Genomic DNA, 17,357 nt, shown 5'->3' on the forward strand with positions numbered 1-17,357 from the left:
TAGGTCCGGTTTCTGGCTATCAGCCGTCTTCAGCCAGGATAGCTTGACTCCAGTGGTGTGGGAAGCATGGGACTCACGTCTGAGCATACCCATTCCACTCGGAGTGACAAATGCAAAACAACGGTTGATGGACAAAATGCAGAACAATGACATACATTCACCCCAGTACAGAGATCTGGGCCTAAATCCGTCTTTTTTTTGCACTCCACACCACCCCAGTTCAGACATGCTCATATGCAAATCAGCCTTGACCTTGTCCCTCATGGGAACAGTCCAGCCCGAACTGCCAAGCCATGTCTTTCCTGGACCGGAATCAAGCAGCCTAGGACCGGTTTCTGGCTATCAGCCGTCTTCAGCCAGGATAGCTTCACTCCAGTGGTGTGGAGAGCACGGGACTCACGTCTGAGCATACCCATCCCACTCGGGGTGACAAATGCAAAACAACAGTTGATGGACAGAATGCAGAACAATGTCATACTTTCACCCCAGTACAGAGATCTGGGCCTAATTCCATCGTTTTTTTGTTTTCCACAATACCCCAGTTCAGACATGGCCATATGCAAATCAGCCTTGACCCTGTGCCTCATGGAAACAGTCCAGCCCGAACTGCCAAGCCCTGTCTTTTCTGGACCGGAATCAAGCATCCTAGGATCGGTTTCTGGCTAACAGCCGTCTTCAGCCAGGATAGCTTGACTCCAGTGGTGTGGAGAGCATGGGACTCACGTCTGAGCATACCCATCCCACTCGGGTGACAAATGCAAAACAACAGTTGATGGACAGAATGCAGAACAATGTCATACATTCACCCCCGTACAGAGATCTGGGCCTAAATACATCGTTTTTTTGCACTCCACACCACCCCAGTTCAGACATGGCCATATGCAAAACACTTTTGTATCTTCTGACATATGGGGCCTGTGCCTCATGGGAACAGTCCAGCCTGAACTGCCAAGCTATGTATTTCCTGGACCAGAATCAAGCATCCTAGGACCGGGTTCTGGCTATCAGCCGTCTTCAGCCAGGATAGCTTGACTCCAGTGGTGTGGAGAGCATGGGACTCACGTCTGAGCATACCCATCCCACTCGGGGTGACAAATGCAAAACAACAGTTGATTGACAAAATGCAGAACAATGTCATACATTCACCCCAGTACAGAGATCTGGGCCTAAATCCATCGTTTTTTTGCACTCCACACCACCCCAGTTCAGACATGGCCATATGCTAATCATCCTTGACCCTGTGCCTCATGGGAACAGTCCAGCACGAACTGCCAAGCGATGTCTTTCCTGGACCGGAATCAAGCATCCTAGGACCGGTTTCTGGCTATCAGCCGTCTTCAGCCAGGATAGCTTGACTCCAGTGGTGTGGAGAGCATGGGACTCACGTCTGAGCATACCCATCCCACTCGGGGTGACAAATGCAAAACAACAGTTGATGGACAGAATGCAGAAAAATTTCATACATTCACCCCAGTACAAAGATCTGGGCCTAAATCCATCTTTTTTTTGGCACTCCACACCACCCCAGTTCAGACATGGCCATATGCAAATCAGCCTTGACCCTGTGCCTCATGGGAACAGTCCAGCCCGAACTGCCAAGCCATGTCTTTCCTCGACAGGAATCAAGCATCCTAGGACCGGTTTCTGGCTATCAGCCATCTTCAGCCAGGATAGCTTGACTCCAGTGGTGTGGAGAGCATGGGACTCACGTCTGAGCATACCCATCCCACTCGGGGTGACAAATGCAAAACAACAATTGATGGACAGAATGCAGAACAATGTCATACATTCACCCCAGTACAGAGATCCGGGCCTAAATCCTTCGTTTTTCTGCACTCCACACCACCCCAGTTCAGACATGGCCATATGCAAATCAACCTTGACCCTGTGCCTCATGGGAACAGTCCAGCCCGAACTGCCAAGCCATGTCTTTCCTTGACCGAAATCAAGCATCCTAGGACCGGTTTCTGGCTGTCAGCCGTCTTCAGCCAGGGTAGCTTGACTCCAGTGGTGTGGAGAGCTTGGGACTCACATCTGGGCATACCTATCCCACTCGGGGTGACAAATGCAAAACAACAGTTGATGTACAGAATGCAGAACAATGTCATACATTCACCCCAGTACAGAGATCTGGGCCTAAATCCATTGTTTTTTTCCACTCCACACCACCACAGTTCAGACATGGCCATATGCAAATCAGCCTTGATCCTGTGCCTCATGGGAACAGTCCAGCCCGAACTGCCAAGCCATGTCTTTCCTGGACCGCAATCAAGCATCGTAAGACCGGTTTCTAGCTATCAGCCGTCTTCAGCTAGGATGGCTTGACTCCAGTGGTGTGGAGAGCATGGGACTCACATCTGAGCATACCCATCCCACTCGGGGTGACAAATGCAAAAAAAAGTTGATGGACAGAATGCAGAACAATGTTATACATTCACCCCAGTACAGAGATCTGGGCCTAAATCCATCGTTTTTTGCACTCCACACCACCCCAGTTCAGACATGGCCATATGCAAATCAGCCTTGACCCTGTGCCTCATGGGAAAAGTCAAGCCCGAACTGCCAAGCACTGTCTTTCCTGGACCGGAATCAAGCATCCTAGGACCGGTTTCCGGCTATCAGCCGCCTTCAGCCAGGATAGCTTGACTCCAGTGGTGTGGAAACCATGGGACTCAAGTCTGGGCATACCCATTCCACTCGGCGTGACAAATGCAAAACCACAATTGATGGACAGAATCCAGACCAATGTCATACATTCACCCCAGTACAGAGATCTGGGCCTAAATCCATAGTTTTTTTGCACTCCACACCACCCCAGTTAAGACACGGCCATATGCAAATCAGCCTTGACCCTATGCCTCATGGGAACAGTCCAGCCCGAACTGCCAAGCCATGTCTTTCCTGGACCGGAATCAAGCATCCATGACCGGTTTCTGGCTGTCAGCCATCTTCAGCCAGGATAGCTTGACTCCAGTGGTGTGGAGAGCATGGGACTCACGTCTGAGCATACCCATCCCACTCGGGGTGACAACTGCAAAACAACAGTTGATGGACAGAATGCAGAACAATGTCATACATTTACCCCAGTACAGAGATCTGGGCCTAAATCCATCGTTTTTTTGCACTCCACACGACCCCAGTTCAGACATGGCCATATGCAAATCAGCCTTGACCCTGTGCCTCATGGGAACAGTCCCGCCCCCGAACTGCCAAGCCATGTCTTTCCTGGACCGGAATCAAGCATCCTAGGTCCGGTTTCTGGCTATCAGCCGTCTTCAGCCAGGATAGCTTGACTCCAGTGGTGTGGGAAGCATGGAACTCACGTCTGAGCATACCCATCCCACTCTGGGTGACAAATGCAAAACAACAATTGATGGACAGAATGCAGAACAATGTCATACATTCACCCCAGTACAGAGATCCGGGCCTAAATCCTTCGTTTTTCTGCACTCCACACCACCCCAGTTCAGACATGGCCATATGCAAATCAACCTTGACCCTGTTCCTCATGGGAACAGTCCAGCCCGAACTGCCAAGCCATGTCTTTCCTGGACCGGAATCAAGCATCCTAGGACCGGTTTCTGGCTGTCAGCCGTCTTCAGCCAGGGTAGCTTGACTCCAGTGGTGTGGAGAGCTTGGGACTCACGTCTGGGCATACCTATCCCACTCGGGGTGACAAATGCAAAACAACAGTTGATGTACAGAATGCAGAACAATGTCATACATTCACCCCAGAACAGAGATCTGGGCCTAAATCCATTATTTTTTTCCACTCCACACCACCACAGTTCAGACATGGCCATATGCAAATCAGCCTTGACCCTGTGCCTCATGGGAACAGTCCAGTCGGAATTGCCAAGCCATGTCTTTCCTGGACCTGAATCAAGCATCCTAGGACCGGTTTCTGGCTATCAGCCGTCTTCAGCCAGGATAGCTTGACTACAGTGGTGTGGAGAGCATGGGACTCACGTCTGAGCATACCCATCCCACTCGTGGTGACAAATGCAAAACAACAGTTGATGGACAGAATGTAGAACAATGTAATACATTCACCCCAGTACAGAGATCTGGGCCTAAATCCATCTTTTTTTGCACTCCACACCACCCCAGTTCAGACATTGCCATATGCAAATCAGCCTTGACCCTGTGCCTCATGGGAACAGTCCAGCCCGAACTGCCAAGCCATGTCTTTCCTGGACCGGAATCAAGCATCCTAAGACCGGTTTCTGGCTATCAGCCGTCTTCAGCCAGGATGGCTTGACTCCAGTGGTGTTGAGAGCATGGGACTCACGTCTGAGCATACCCATCCCACTCGGGGTGACAAATGCAAAAAAACAGTTGATGGACAGAATGCAGAACAATGTCATACATTCACCCCAGTACAGAGATCTGGGCCTAAATCCATCGTTTTTTGCACTCCACACCACCCCAGTTCAGACATGGCCATATGCAAATCAGTCTTGACCCTGTGCCTCATGGGAAGAGTCAAGCCCGAACTGCCAAGCACTGTCTTTCCTGGACCGGAATCAAGCATCCTAGGACCGGTTTCCGGCTATCAGCCGCCTTCAGCCAGGATAGCTTGACTCCAGTGGTGTGGAAACCATGGGACTCACGTCTGGGCATACCCATTCCACTCGGCGTGACAAATGCAAAACCACAATTGATGGACAGAATGCAGACCAATGTCATACATTCACCCCAGTACAGAGATCTGGGCCTAAATCCATAGTTTTTTTGCACTCCACACCACCCCAGTTAAGACACGGCCATATGCAAATCAGCCTTGACCCTATGCCTCATGGGAACAGTCCAGCCCGAACTGCCAAGCCATGTCTTTCCTTGACCGGAATGAAGCATCCATGACCGGTTTCTGGCTATCAGCCGTCTTCAGCCAGGATAGCTTGACTCCAGTGGTGTGGAGAGCATGGGACTCACGTCTGAGCATACCCATCCCACTCGGGGTGACAACTGCAAAACAACAGTTGATGGACAGAATGCAGAACAATGTCATACATTTACCCCAGTACAGAGATCAGGGCCTAAATCCATCATTTTTTTGCACTCCACACGACCCCAGTTCAGACATGGCCATATGCAAATCAGCCTTGACCCTCTGCCTCATGGGAAAAGTCCCGCCCGAACTGCCAAGCCATGTCTTTCCTGGACCGGAATCAAGCATCCTAGGTCCGGTTTCTGGCTATCAGCCGTCTTCAGCCAGGATAGCTTGACTCCAGTGATGTGGGAAGCATGGGACTCACGTCTGAGCATACCCATTCCACTCGGAGTGACAAATGCAAAACAACGGTTGATGGACAAAATGCAGAACAATGACATACATTCACCCCAGTACAGAGATCTGGGCCTAAATCCGTCTTTTTTTTGCACTCCACACCACCCCAGTTCAGACATGCTCATATGCAAATCAGCCTTGACCTTGTCCATCATGGGAACAGTCCAGCCCGAACTGCCAAGCCATGTCTTTCCTGGACCGGAATCAAGCAGCCTAGGACCGGTTTCTGGCTATCAGCCGTCTTCAGCCAGGATAGCTTGACTCCAGTGGTGTGGAGAGCACGGGACTCACGTCTGAGCATACCCATCCCACTCGGGGTGACAAATGCAAAACAACAGTTGATGGACAGAATGCAGAACAATGTCATACTTTCACCCCAGTACAGAGATCTGAGCCTAAATCCATCGTTTTTTTGTTTTCCACACCACCCCAGTTCAGACATGGCCATATGCAAATCAGCCTTGACCCTGTGCCTCATGGAAACAGTCCAGCCCGAACTGCCAAGCCCTGTCTTTTCTGGACCGGAATCAAGCATCCTAGGATCGGTTTCTGGCTAACAGCCGTCTTCAGCCAGGATAGCTTGACTCCAGTGGTGTGGAGAGCATGGGACTCACGTCTGAGCATACCCATCCCACTCGGGGTGACAACTGCAAAACAACAGTTGATGGACAGAATGCAGAACAATGTCATACATTTACCCCAGTACAGAGATCAGGGCCTAAATCCATTGTTTTTTTGCACTCCACACGACCCCAGTTCAGACATGGCCATATGCAAATCAGCCTTGACCCTGTGCCTCATGGGAACAGTCCCGCCCGAACTGCCAAGCCATGTCTTTCCTGGACCGGAATCAAGCATCCTAGGTCCGGTTTCTGGCTATCAGCCGTCTTCAGCCAGGATAGCTTGACTCCAGTGGTGTGGGAAGCATGGGACTCACGTCTGAGCATACCCATCCCACTCGGGGTGACAAATGCAAAACAATTATTGATGGACAGAATGCAGAACAATGTCATACATTCACCCCAGTACAGAGATCCGGGCCTAAATCCTTCGTTTTTCTGCATTCCACACCACCCCAGTTCAGACATGGCCATATGCAAATCAACCTTGACCCTGTTCCTCATGGGAACAGTCCAGCCCGAACTGCCAAGCCATGTCTTTCCTGGACCGGAATCAAGCATCCTAGGACCGGTTTCTGGCTGTCAGCCGTCTTCAGCCAGGGTAGCTTGACTCCAGTGGTGTGGAGAGCTTGGGACTCACGTCTGGGCATACCTATCCCACTCGGGGTGACAAATGCAAAACAACAGTTGATGTACAGAATGCAGAACAATGTCATACATTCACCCCAGAACAGAGATCTGGGCCTAAATCCATTGTTTTTTTCCACTCCACACCACCACAGTTCAGACATGGCCATATGCAAATCAGCCTTGACCCTGTGCCTCATGGGAACAGTCCAGCCCGAACTGCCAAGCCATGTCTTTCCTGGACCTGAATCAAGCATCCTAGGACCGGTTTCTGGCTATCAGCCTTCTTCAGCCAGGATAGCTTGACTACAGTGGTGTGGAGAGCATGGGACTCAAGTCTGAGCATACCCATCCCACTCGGGGTGACAAATGCAAAACAACAGTTGATGGACAGAATGTAGAACAATGTAATACATTCACCCCAGTACAGAGATCTGGGCCTAAATCCATCTTTTTTTGCACTCCACACCACCCCAGTTCAGACATTGCCATATGCAAATCAGCCTTGACCCTGTGCCTCATGGGAACAGTCCAGCCCGAACTGCCAAGCCATGTCTTTCCTGGACCGGAATCAAGCATCCTAAGACCGGTTTCTGGCTATCAGCCGTCTTCAGCCAGGATGGCTTGACTCCAGTGGTGTGGAGAGCATGGGACTCACGTCTGAGCATACCCATCCCACTCGGGGGTGACAAATGCAAAAAAACAGTTGATGGACAGAATGCAGAACAATGTCATACATTCACCCCAGTACAGAGATCTGGGCCTAAATCCATCGTTTTTTGCACTCCACACCACCCAAGTTCAGACATGGCCATATGCAAATCAGTCTTGACCCTGTGCCTCATGGGAAGAGTCAAGCCCGAACTGCCAAGCACTGTCTTTCCTGGACCGGAATCAAGCATCCTAGGACCGGTTTCCGGCTATCAGCCTTCTTCAGCCAGGATAGCTTGACTACAGTGGTGTGGAGAGCATGGGACTCACGTCTGAGCATACCCATCCCACTCGGGGTGACAAATGCAAAACAACAGTTGATGGACAGAATGTAGAACAATGTAATACATTCACCCCAGTACAGAGATCTGGGCCTAAATCCATCTTTTTTTGCACTCCACACCACCCCAGTTCAGACATTGCCATATGCAAATCAGCCTTGACCCTGTGCCTCATGGGAACAGTCCAGCCCGAACTGCCAAGCCATGTCTTTCCTGGACCGGAATCAAGCATCCTAAGACCGGTTTCTGGCTATCAGCCGTCTTCAGCCAGGATGGCTTGACTCCAGTGGTGTGGAGAGCATGGGACTCACGTCTGAGCATACCCATCCCACTCGGGGGTGACAAATGCAAAAAAACAGTTGATGGACAGAATGCAGAACAATGTCATACATTCACCCCAGTACAGAGATCTGGGCCTAAATCCATCGTTTTTTGCACTCCACACCACCCAAGTTCAGACATGGCCATATGCAAATCAGTCTTGACCCTGTGCCTCATGGTAGGAGTCAAGCCCGAACTGCCAAGCACTGTCTTTCCTGGACCGGAATCAAGCATCCTAGGACCGGTTTCCGGCTATCAGCCGCCTTCAGCCAGGATAGCTTGACTCCAGTGGTGTGGAAACCATGGGACTCACGTCTGGGCATACCCATTCCACTTGGCGTGACAAATGCAAAACCACAATTGATGGACAGAATGCAGACCAATGTCATACATTCACCCCAGTACAGAGATCTGGGCCTAAATCCATAGTTTTTTTGCACTCCACACCACCCCAGTTAAGACACGGCCATATGCAAATCAGCCTTGACCCTATGCCTCATGGGAACAGTCCAGCCCGAAGTGCCAAGCCATGTCTTTCCTGGACCGGAATCTAGCATCCATGACCGGTTTCTGGCTATCAGCCGTCTTCAGCCAGGATAGCTTGACTCCAGTGGTGTGGAGAGCATGGGACTCACGTCTGAGCATACCCATCCCACTCGGGGTGACAACTGCAAAACAACAGTTGATGGACAGAATGCAGAACAATGTCATACATTTACCCCAGTACAGAGATCAGGGCCTAAATCCATCGTTTTTTTGCACTCCACACGACCCCAGTTCAGACATGGCCATATGCAAATCAGCCTTGACCCTGTGCCTCATGGGAACAGTCCCGCCCGAACTGCCAAGCCATGTCTTTCCGGGACCGGAATCAAGCATCCTAGGTCCGGTTTCTGGCTATCAGCCGTCTTCAGCCAGGATAGCTTGACTCCAGTGGTGTGGGAAGCATGGGACTCACGTCTGAGCATACCCATTCCACTCGGAGTGACAAATGCAAAACAACGGTTGATGGACAAAATGCAGAACAATGACATACATTCACCCCAGTACAGAGATCTGGGCCTAAATCCGTCTTTTTTTTGCACTCCACACCACCCCAGTTCAGACATGCTCATATGCAAATCAGCCTTGACCTTGTCCCTCGTGGGAACAGTCCAGCCCGAACTGCCAAGCCATGTCTTTCCTGGACCGGAATCAAGCAGCCTAGAACCGGTTTCTGGCTATCAGCCGTCTTCAGCCAGGATAGCTTGACTCCAGTGGTGTGGAGAGCACGGGACTCACGTCTGAGCATACCCATCCCACTCGGGGTGACAAATGCAAAACAACAGTTGATGGACAGAATGCAGAATAATGTCATACTTTCACCCCAGTACAGAGATCTGGGCCTAAATCCATTGTTTTTTTGTTTTCCACACCACCCCAGTTCAGACATGGCCATATGCAAATCAGCCTTGACCCTGTGCCTCATGGAAACAGTCCAGCCCGAACTGCCAAGCCCTGTCTTTTCTGGACCGAATCAAGCATCCTAGGATCGGTTTCTGGCTAACAGCCGTCTTCAGCCAGGATAGCTTTACTCCAGTGGTGTGGAGAGCATGGGACTTACGTCTGAGCATACCCATCCCACTCGGGGTGACAAATGCAAAACAACAGTTGATGGACAGAATGCAGAACAATGTCATACATTCACCCCAGTACAGAGATCTGGGCCTAAATCCATCGTTTTTTTGCACTCCACACCACCCCAGTTCAGACATGGCCATATGCAAAACACTTTTGTATCTTCTGACATATGGGGCCTGTGCCTCATGGGAACAGTCCAGCCTGAACTGCCAAGCCATGTCTTTCCTGGACCAGAATCAAGCATCCTAGGACCGGGTTCTGACTATCAGCCGTCTTCAGCCAGGATAGCTTGACTCCAGTGGTGTGGAGAGCATGGGACTCACGTCTGAGCATACCCATCCCACTCGGGGTGACAAATGCAAAACAACAGTTGATTGACAGAATGCAGAACAATGTCATACATTCACCCCAGTACAGAGATCTGGGCCTAAATCCATCGTTTTTTTGCACTCCACACCACCCCAGTTCAGACATGGCCATATGCAAATCATCCTTGACCCTGTGCCTCATGGGAACAGTCCAGCACGAACTGCCAAGCGATGTCTTTCCTGGACCGGAATCAAGCATCCTAGGACCGGTTTCTGGCTATCAGCCGTCTTCAGCCAGGATAGCTTGACTACAGTGGTGTGGAGAGCATGGGACTCACGTCTGAGCATACCCATCCCACTCGGGGTGACAAATGCAAAACAACAGTTGATGGACAGAATGCAGAAAAATGTCATACATTCACCCCAGTACAAAGATCTGGGCCTGAATCCATCTTTTTTTTTGCACTCCACACCACCCCAGTTCAGAAATGGCCATATGCAAATCAGCCTTGACCCTGTGCCTCATGGGAACAGTCCAGCCCGAACTGCCAAGCCATGTCTTTCCTCGACAGGAATCAAGCATCCTAGGACCGGTTTCTGGCTATCAGCCATCTTCAGCCAGGATAGCTTGACTCCAGTGGTGTGGAGAGCATGGGACTCAAGTCTGAGCATACCCATCCCACTCGGGGTGACAAATGCAAAACAACAATTGATGGACAGAATGCAGAACAATGTCATACATTCACCCCAGTACAGAGATCCGGGCCTAAATCCTTCGTTTTTCTGCACTCCACACCACCCCAGTTCAGACATGGCCATATGCAAATCAACCTTGACCCTGTTCCTCATGGGAACAGTCCAGCCCGAACTGCCAAGCCATGTCTTTCCTGGACCGGAATCAAGCATCCTAGGACCGGTTTCTGGCTGTCAGCCGTCTTCAGCCAGGGTAGCTTGACTCCAGTGGTGTGGAGAGCTTGGGACTCACGTCTGGGCATACCTATCCCACTCGGGGTGACAAATGCAAAACAACAGTTGATGTACAGAATGCAGAACAATGTCATACATTCACCCCAGAACAGAGATCTGGGCCTAAATCCATTGTTTTTTTCCACTCCACACCACCACAGTTCAGACATGGCCATATGCAAATCAGCCTTGACCCTGTGCCTCATGGGAACAGTCCAGCCCGAACTGCCAAGCCATGTCTTTCCTGGACCTGAATCAAGCATCCTAGGACCGGTTTCTGGCTATCAGCCTTCTTCAGCCAGGATAGCTTGACTACAGTGGTGTGGAGAGCATGGGACTCACGTCTGAGCATACCCATCCCACTCGGGGTGACAAATGCAAAACAACAGTTGATGGACAGAATGTAGAACAATGTAATACATTCACCCCAGTACAGAGATCTGGGCCTAAATCCATCTTTTTTTGCACTCCACACCACCCCAGTTCAGACATTGCCATATGCAAATCAGCCTTGACCCTGTGCCTCATGGGAACAGTCCAGCCCGAACTGCCAAGCCATGTCTTTCCTGGACCGGAATCAAGCATCCTAAGACCGGTTTCTGGCTATCAGCCGTCTTCAGCCAGGATGGCTTGACTCCAGTGGTGTGGAGAGCATGGGACTCACGTCTGAGCATACCCATCCCACTCGGGGGTGACAAATGCAAAAAAACAGTTGATGGACAGAATGCAGAACAATGTCATACATTCACCCCAGTACAGAGATCTGGGCCTAAATCCATCGTTTTTTGCACTCCACACCACCCAAGTTCAGACATGGCCATATGCAAATCAGTCTTGACCCTGTGCCTCATGGGAAGAGTCAAGCCCGAACTGCCAAGCACTGTCTTTCCTGGACCGGAATCAAGCATCCTAGGACCGGTTTCCGGCTATCAGCCTTCTTCAGCCAGGATAGCTTGACTACAGTGGTGTGGAGAGCATGGGACTCACGTCTGAGCATACCCATCCCACTCGGGGTGACAAATGCAAAACAACAGTTGATGGACAGAATGTAGAACAATGTAATACATTCACCCCAGTACAGAGATCTGGGCCTAAATCCATCTTTTTTTGCACTCCACACCACCCCAGTTCAGACATTGCCATATGCAAATCAGCCTTGACCCTGTGCCTCATGGGAACAGTCCAGCCCGAACTGCCAAGCCATGTCTTTCCTGGACCGGAATCAAGCATCCTAAGACCGGTTTCTGGCTATCAGCCGTCTTCAGCCAGGATGGCTTGACTCCAGTGGTGTGGAGAGCATGGGACTCACGTCTGAGCATACCCATCCCACTCGGGGGTGACAAATGCAAAAAAACAGTTGATGGACAGAATGCAGAACAATGTCATACATTCACCCCAGTACAGAGATCTGGGCCTAAATCCATCGTTTTTTGCACTCCACACCACCCAAGTTCAGACATGGCCATATGCAAATCAGTCTTGACCCTGTGCCTCATGGGAAGAGTCAAGCCCGAACTGCCAAGCACTGTCTTTCCTGGACCGGAATCAAGCATCCTAGGACCGGTTTCCGGCTATCAGCCGCCTTCAGCCAGGATAGCTTGACTCCAGTGGTGTGGAAACCATGGGACTCACGTCTGGGCATACCCATTCCACTTGGCGTGACAAATGCAAAACCACAATTGATGGACAGAATGCAGACCAATGTCATACATTCACCCCAGTACAGAGATCTGGGCCTAAATCCATAGTTTTTTTGCACTCCACACCACCCCAGTTAAGACACGGCCATATGCAAATCAGCCTTGACCCTATGCCTCATGGGAACAGTCCAGCCCGAAGTGCCAAGCCATGTCTTTCCTGGACCGGAATCTAGCATCCATGACCGGTTTCTGGCTATCAGCCGTCTTCAGCCAGGATAGCTTGACTCCAGTGGTGTGGAGAGCATGGGACTCACGTCTGAGCATACCCATCCCACTCGGGGTGACAACTGCAAAACAACAGTTGATGGACAGAATGCAGAACAATGTCATACATTTACCCCAGTACAGAGATCAGGGCCTAAATCCATCGTTTTTTTGCACTCCACACGACCCCAGTTCAGACATGGCCATATGCAAATCAGCCTTGACCCTGTGCCTCATGGGAACAGTCCCGCCCGAACTGCCAAGCCATGTCTTTCCGGGACCGGAATCAAGCATCCTAGGTCCGGTTTCTGGCTATCAGCCGTCTTCAGCCAGGATAGCTTGACTCCAGTGGTGTGGGAAGCATGGGACTCACGTCTGAGCATACCCATTCCACTCGGAGTGACAAATGCAAAACAACGGTTGATGGACAAAATGCAGAACAATGACATACATTCACCCCAGTACAGAGATCTGGGCCTAAATCCGTCTTTTTTTTGCACTCCACACCACCCCAGTTCAGACATGCTCATATGCAAATCAGCCTTGACCTTGTCCCTCGTGGGAACAGTCCAGCCCGAACTGCCAAGCCATGTCTTTCCTGGACCGGAATCAAGCAGCCTAGAACCGGTTTCTGGCTATCAGCCGTCTTCAGCCAGGATAGCTTGACTCCAGTGGTGTGGAGAGCACGGGACTCACGTCTGAGCATACCCATCCCACTCGGGGTGACAAATGCAAAACAACAGTTGATGGACAGAATGCAGAATAATGTCATACTTTCACCCCAGTACAGAGATCTGGGCCTAAATCCATTGTTTTTTTGTTTTCCACACCACCCCAGTTCAGACATGGCCATATGCAAATCAGCCTTGACCCTGTGCCTCATGGAAACAGTCCAGCCCGAACTGCCAAGCCCTGTCTTTTCTGGACCGAATCAAGCATCCTAGGATCGGTTTCTGGCTAACAGCCGTCTTCAGCCAGGATAGCTTTACTCCAGTGGTGTGGAGAGCATGGGACTTACGTCTGAGCATACCCATCCCACTCGGGGTGACAAATGCAAAACAACAGTTGATGGACAGAATGCAGAACAATGTCATACATTCACCCCAGTACAGAGATCTGGGCCTAAATCCATCGTTTTTTTGCACTCCACACCACCCCAGTTCAGACATGGCCATATGCAAAACACTTTTGTATCTTCTGACATATGGGGCCTGTGCCTCATGGGAACAGTCCAGCCTGAACTGCCAAGCCATGTCTTTCCTGGACCAGAATCAAGCATCCTAGGACCGGGTTGTGACTATCAGCCGTCTTCAGCCAGGATAGCTTGACTCCAGTGGTGTGGAGAGCATGGGACTCACGTCTGAGCATACCCATCCCACTCGGGGTGACAAATGCAAAACAACAGTTGATTGACAGAATGCAGAACAATGTCATACATTCACCCCAGTACAGAGATCTGGGCCTAAATCCATCGTTTTTTTGCACTCCACACCACCCCAGTTCAGACATGGCCATATGCAAATCATCCTTGACCCTGTGCCTCATGGGAACAGTCCAGCACGAACTGCCAAGCGATGTCTTTCCTGGACCGGAATCAAGCATCCTAGGACCGGTTTCTGGCTATCAGCCGTCTTCAGCCAGGATAGCTTGACTACAGTGGTGTGGAGAGCATGGGACTCACGTCTGAGCATACCCATCCCACTCGGGGTGACAAATGCAAAACAACAGTTGATGGACAGAATGCAGAAAAATGTCATACATTCAACCCAGTACAAAGATCTGGGCCTGAATCCATCTTTTTTTTTGCACTCCACACCACCCCAGTTCAGAAATGGCCATATGCAAATCAGCCTTGACCCTGTGCCTCATGGGAACAGTCCAGCCCGAACTGCCAAGCCATGTCTTTCCTCGACAGGAATCAAGCATCCTAGGACCGGTTTCTGGCTATCAGCCATCTTCAGCCAGGATAGCTTGACTCCAGTGGTGTGGAGAGCATGGGACTCAAGTCTGAGCATACCCATCCCACTCGGGGTGACAAATGCAAAACAACAATTGATGGACAGAATGCAGAACAATGTCATACATTCACCCCAGTACAGAGATCCGGGCCTAAATCCTTCGTTTTTCTGCACTCCACACCACCCCAGTTCAGACATGGCCATATGCAAATCAACCTTGACCCTGTGCCTCATGGGGACAGTCCAGCCCGAACTGCCAAGCCATGTCTTTCCTTGACCGGAATCAAGCATCCTAGGACCGGTTTCTGGCTGTCAGCCGTCTTCAGCCTGGGTAGCTTGACTCCAGTGGTGTGGAGAGCTTGGGACTCACGTCTGGGCATACCTATCCCACTCGGGGTGACAAATGCAAAACAACAGTTGATGTACAGAATGCAGAACAATGTCATACATTCACCCCAGTACAGAGATCTGGGCCTAAATCCATTGTTTTTTTCCACTCCACACCACCACAGTTCAGACATGGCCATATGCAAATCAGCCTTGACCCTGTGCCTCATGGGAACAGTCCAGCCCCAACTGCCAAGCCATGTCTTTCCTGGACCGGAATCAAGCATCCTAGGACCGGTTTCTGGCTGTCAGCCGTCTTCAGCCAGGGTAGCTTGACTCCAGTGGTGTGGAGAGCTTGGGACTCACGTCTGGGCATACCTATCCCACTCGGGGTGACAAATGCAAAACAACAGTTGATGTACAGAATGCAGAACAATGTCATACATTCACCCCAGAACAGAGATCTGGGCCTAAATCCATTATTTTTTTCCACTCCACACCACCACAGTTCAGACATGGCCATATGCAAATCAGCCTTGACCCTGTGCCTCATGGGAACAGTCCAGCCCGAACTGCCAAGCCATGTCTTTCCTGGACCTGAATCAAGCATCCTAGGACCGGTTTCTGGCTATCAGCCGTCTTCAGCCAGCATAGCTTGACTACAGTGGTGTGGAGAGCATGGGACTCACGTCTGAGCATACCCATCCCACTCGGGGTGACAAATGCAAAACAATAGTTGATGGACAGAATGTAGAACAATGTAATACATTCACCCCAGTACAGAGATCTGGGCCTAAATCCATCTTTTTTTGCACTCCACACCACCCCAGTTCAGACATTGCCATATGCAAATCAGCATTGACCCTGTGCCTCATGGGAACAGTCCAGCCCGAACTGCCAAGCCATGTCTTTCCTGGACCGGAATCAAGCATCCTAAGACCGGTTTCTGGCTATCAGCCGTCTTCAGCCAGGATGGCTTGACTCCAGTGGTGTGGAGAGCATGGGACTCACGTCTGAGCATACCCATCCCACTCGGGGTGACAAATGCAAAAAAACAGTTGATGGACAGAATGCAGAACAATGTCATACATTCACCCCAGTACAGAGATCTGGGCCTAAATCCATCGTTTTTTGCACTCCACACCACCCCAGTTCAGACATGGCCATATGCAAATCAGTCTTGACCCTGTGCCTCATGGGAAGAGTCAAGCCCGAACTGCCAAGCACTGTCTTTCCTGGACCGGAATCAAGCATCCTAGGACCGGTTTCCGGGTATCAGCCGCCTTCAGCCAGGATAGCTTGACTCCAGTGGTGTGGAAACCATGGGACTCACGTCTGGGCATACCCATTCCACTCGGCGTGACAAATGCAAAACCACAATTGATGGACAGAATGCAGACCAATGTCATACATTCACCCCAGTACAGAGATCTGGGCCTAAATCCATAGTTTTTTTGCACTCCACACCACCCCAGTTAAGACACGGCCATATGCAAATCAGCCTTGACCCTATGCCTCATGGGAACAGTCCAGCCCGAACTGCCAAGCCATGTCTTTCCTGGCCCGGAATCAAGCATCCATGACCGGTTTCTGGCTATCAGCCGTCTTCAGCCAGGATAGCTTGACTCCAGTGGTGTGGAGAGCATGGGACTCACGTCTGAGCATACCCATCCCACTCGGGGTGACAACTGCAAAACAACAGTTGATGGACAGAATGCAGAACAATGTCATACATTTACCCCAGTACAGAGATCAGGGCCTAAATCCATCATTTTTTTGCACTCCACACGACCCCAGTTCAGACATGGCCATATGCAAATCAGCCTTGACCCTGTGCCTCATGGGAACAGTCCCGCCCGAACTGCCAAGCCATGTCTTTCCTGGACCGAAATCAAGCATCCTAGGTCCGGTTTCTGGCTATCAGCCGTCTTCAGCCAGGATAGCTTGACTCCAGTGGTGTGGGAAGCATGGGACTCACGTCTGAGCATACCCATTCCACTCGGAGTGACAAATGCAAAACAATGGTTGATGGACAAAATGCAGAACAATGACATACATTCACCCCAGTACAGAGATCTGGGCCTAAATCCGTCTTTTTTTTGCACTCCACACCACCCCAGTTCAGACATGCTCATATGCAAATCAGCCTTGACCTTGTCCCTCATGGGAACAGTCCAGCCCGAACTGCCAAGCCATGTCTTTCCTGGACCGGAATCAAGCAGCCTAGGACCGGTTTCTGGCTATCAGCCGTCTTCAGCCAGAATAGCTTGACTCCAGTGGTGTGGAGAGCACGGGACTCACGTCTGAGCATACCCATCCCACTCGGGGTGACAAATGCAAAACAACAGTTGATGGACAGAATGCAGAACAATGTCATACTTTCACCCCAGTACAGAGATCTGGGCCTAAATCCATCGTTTTTTT

The sequence above is a fragment of the Lissotriton helveticus genome, chromosome 10 (genome assembly GCF_964261635.1).
Source record: "Lissotriton helveticus chromosome 10, aLisHel1.1, whole genome shotgun sequence".
Lineage (NCBI taxonomy): Eukaryota > Metazoa > Chordata > Amphibia > Caudata > Salamandridae > Lissotriton > Lissotriton helveticus.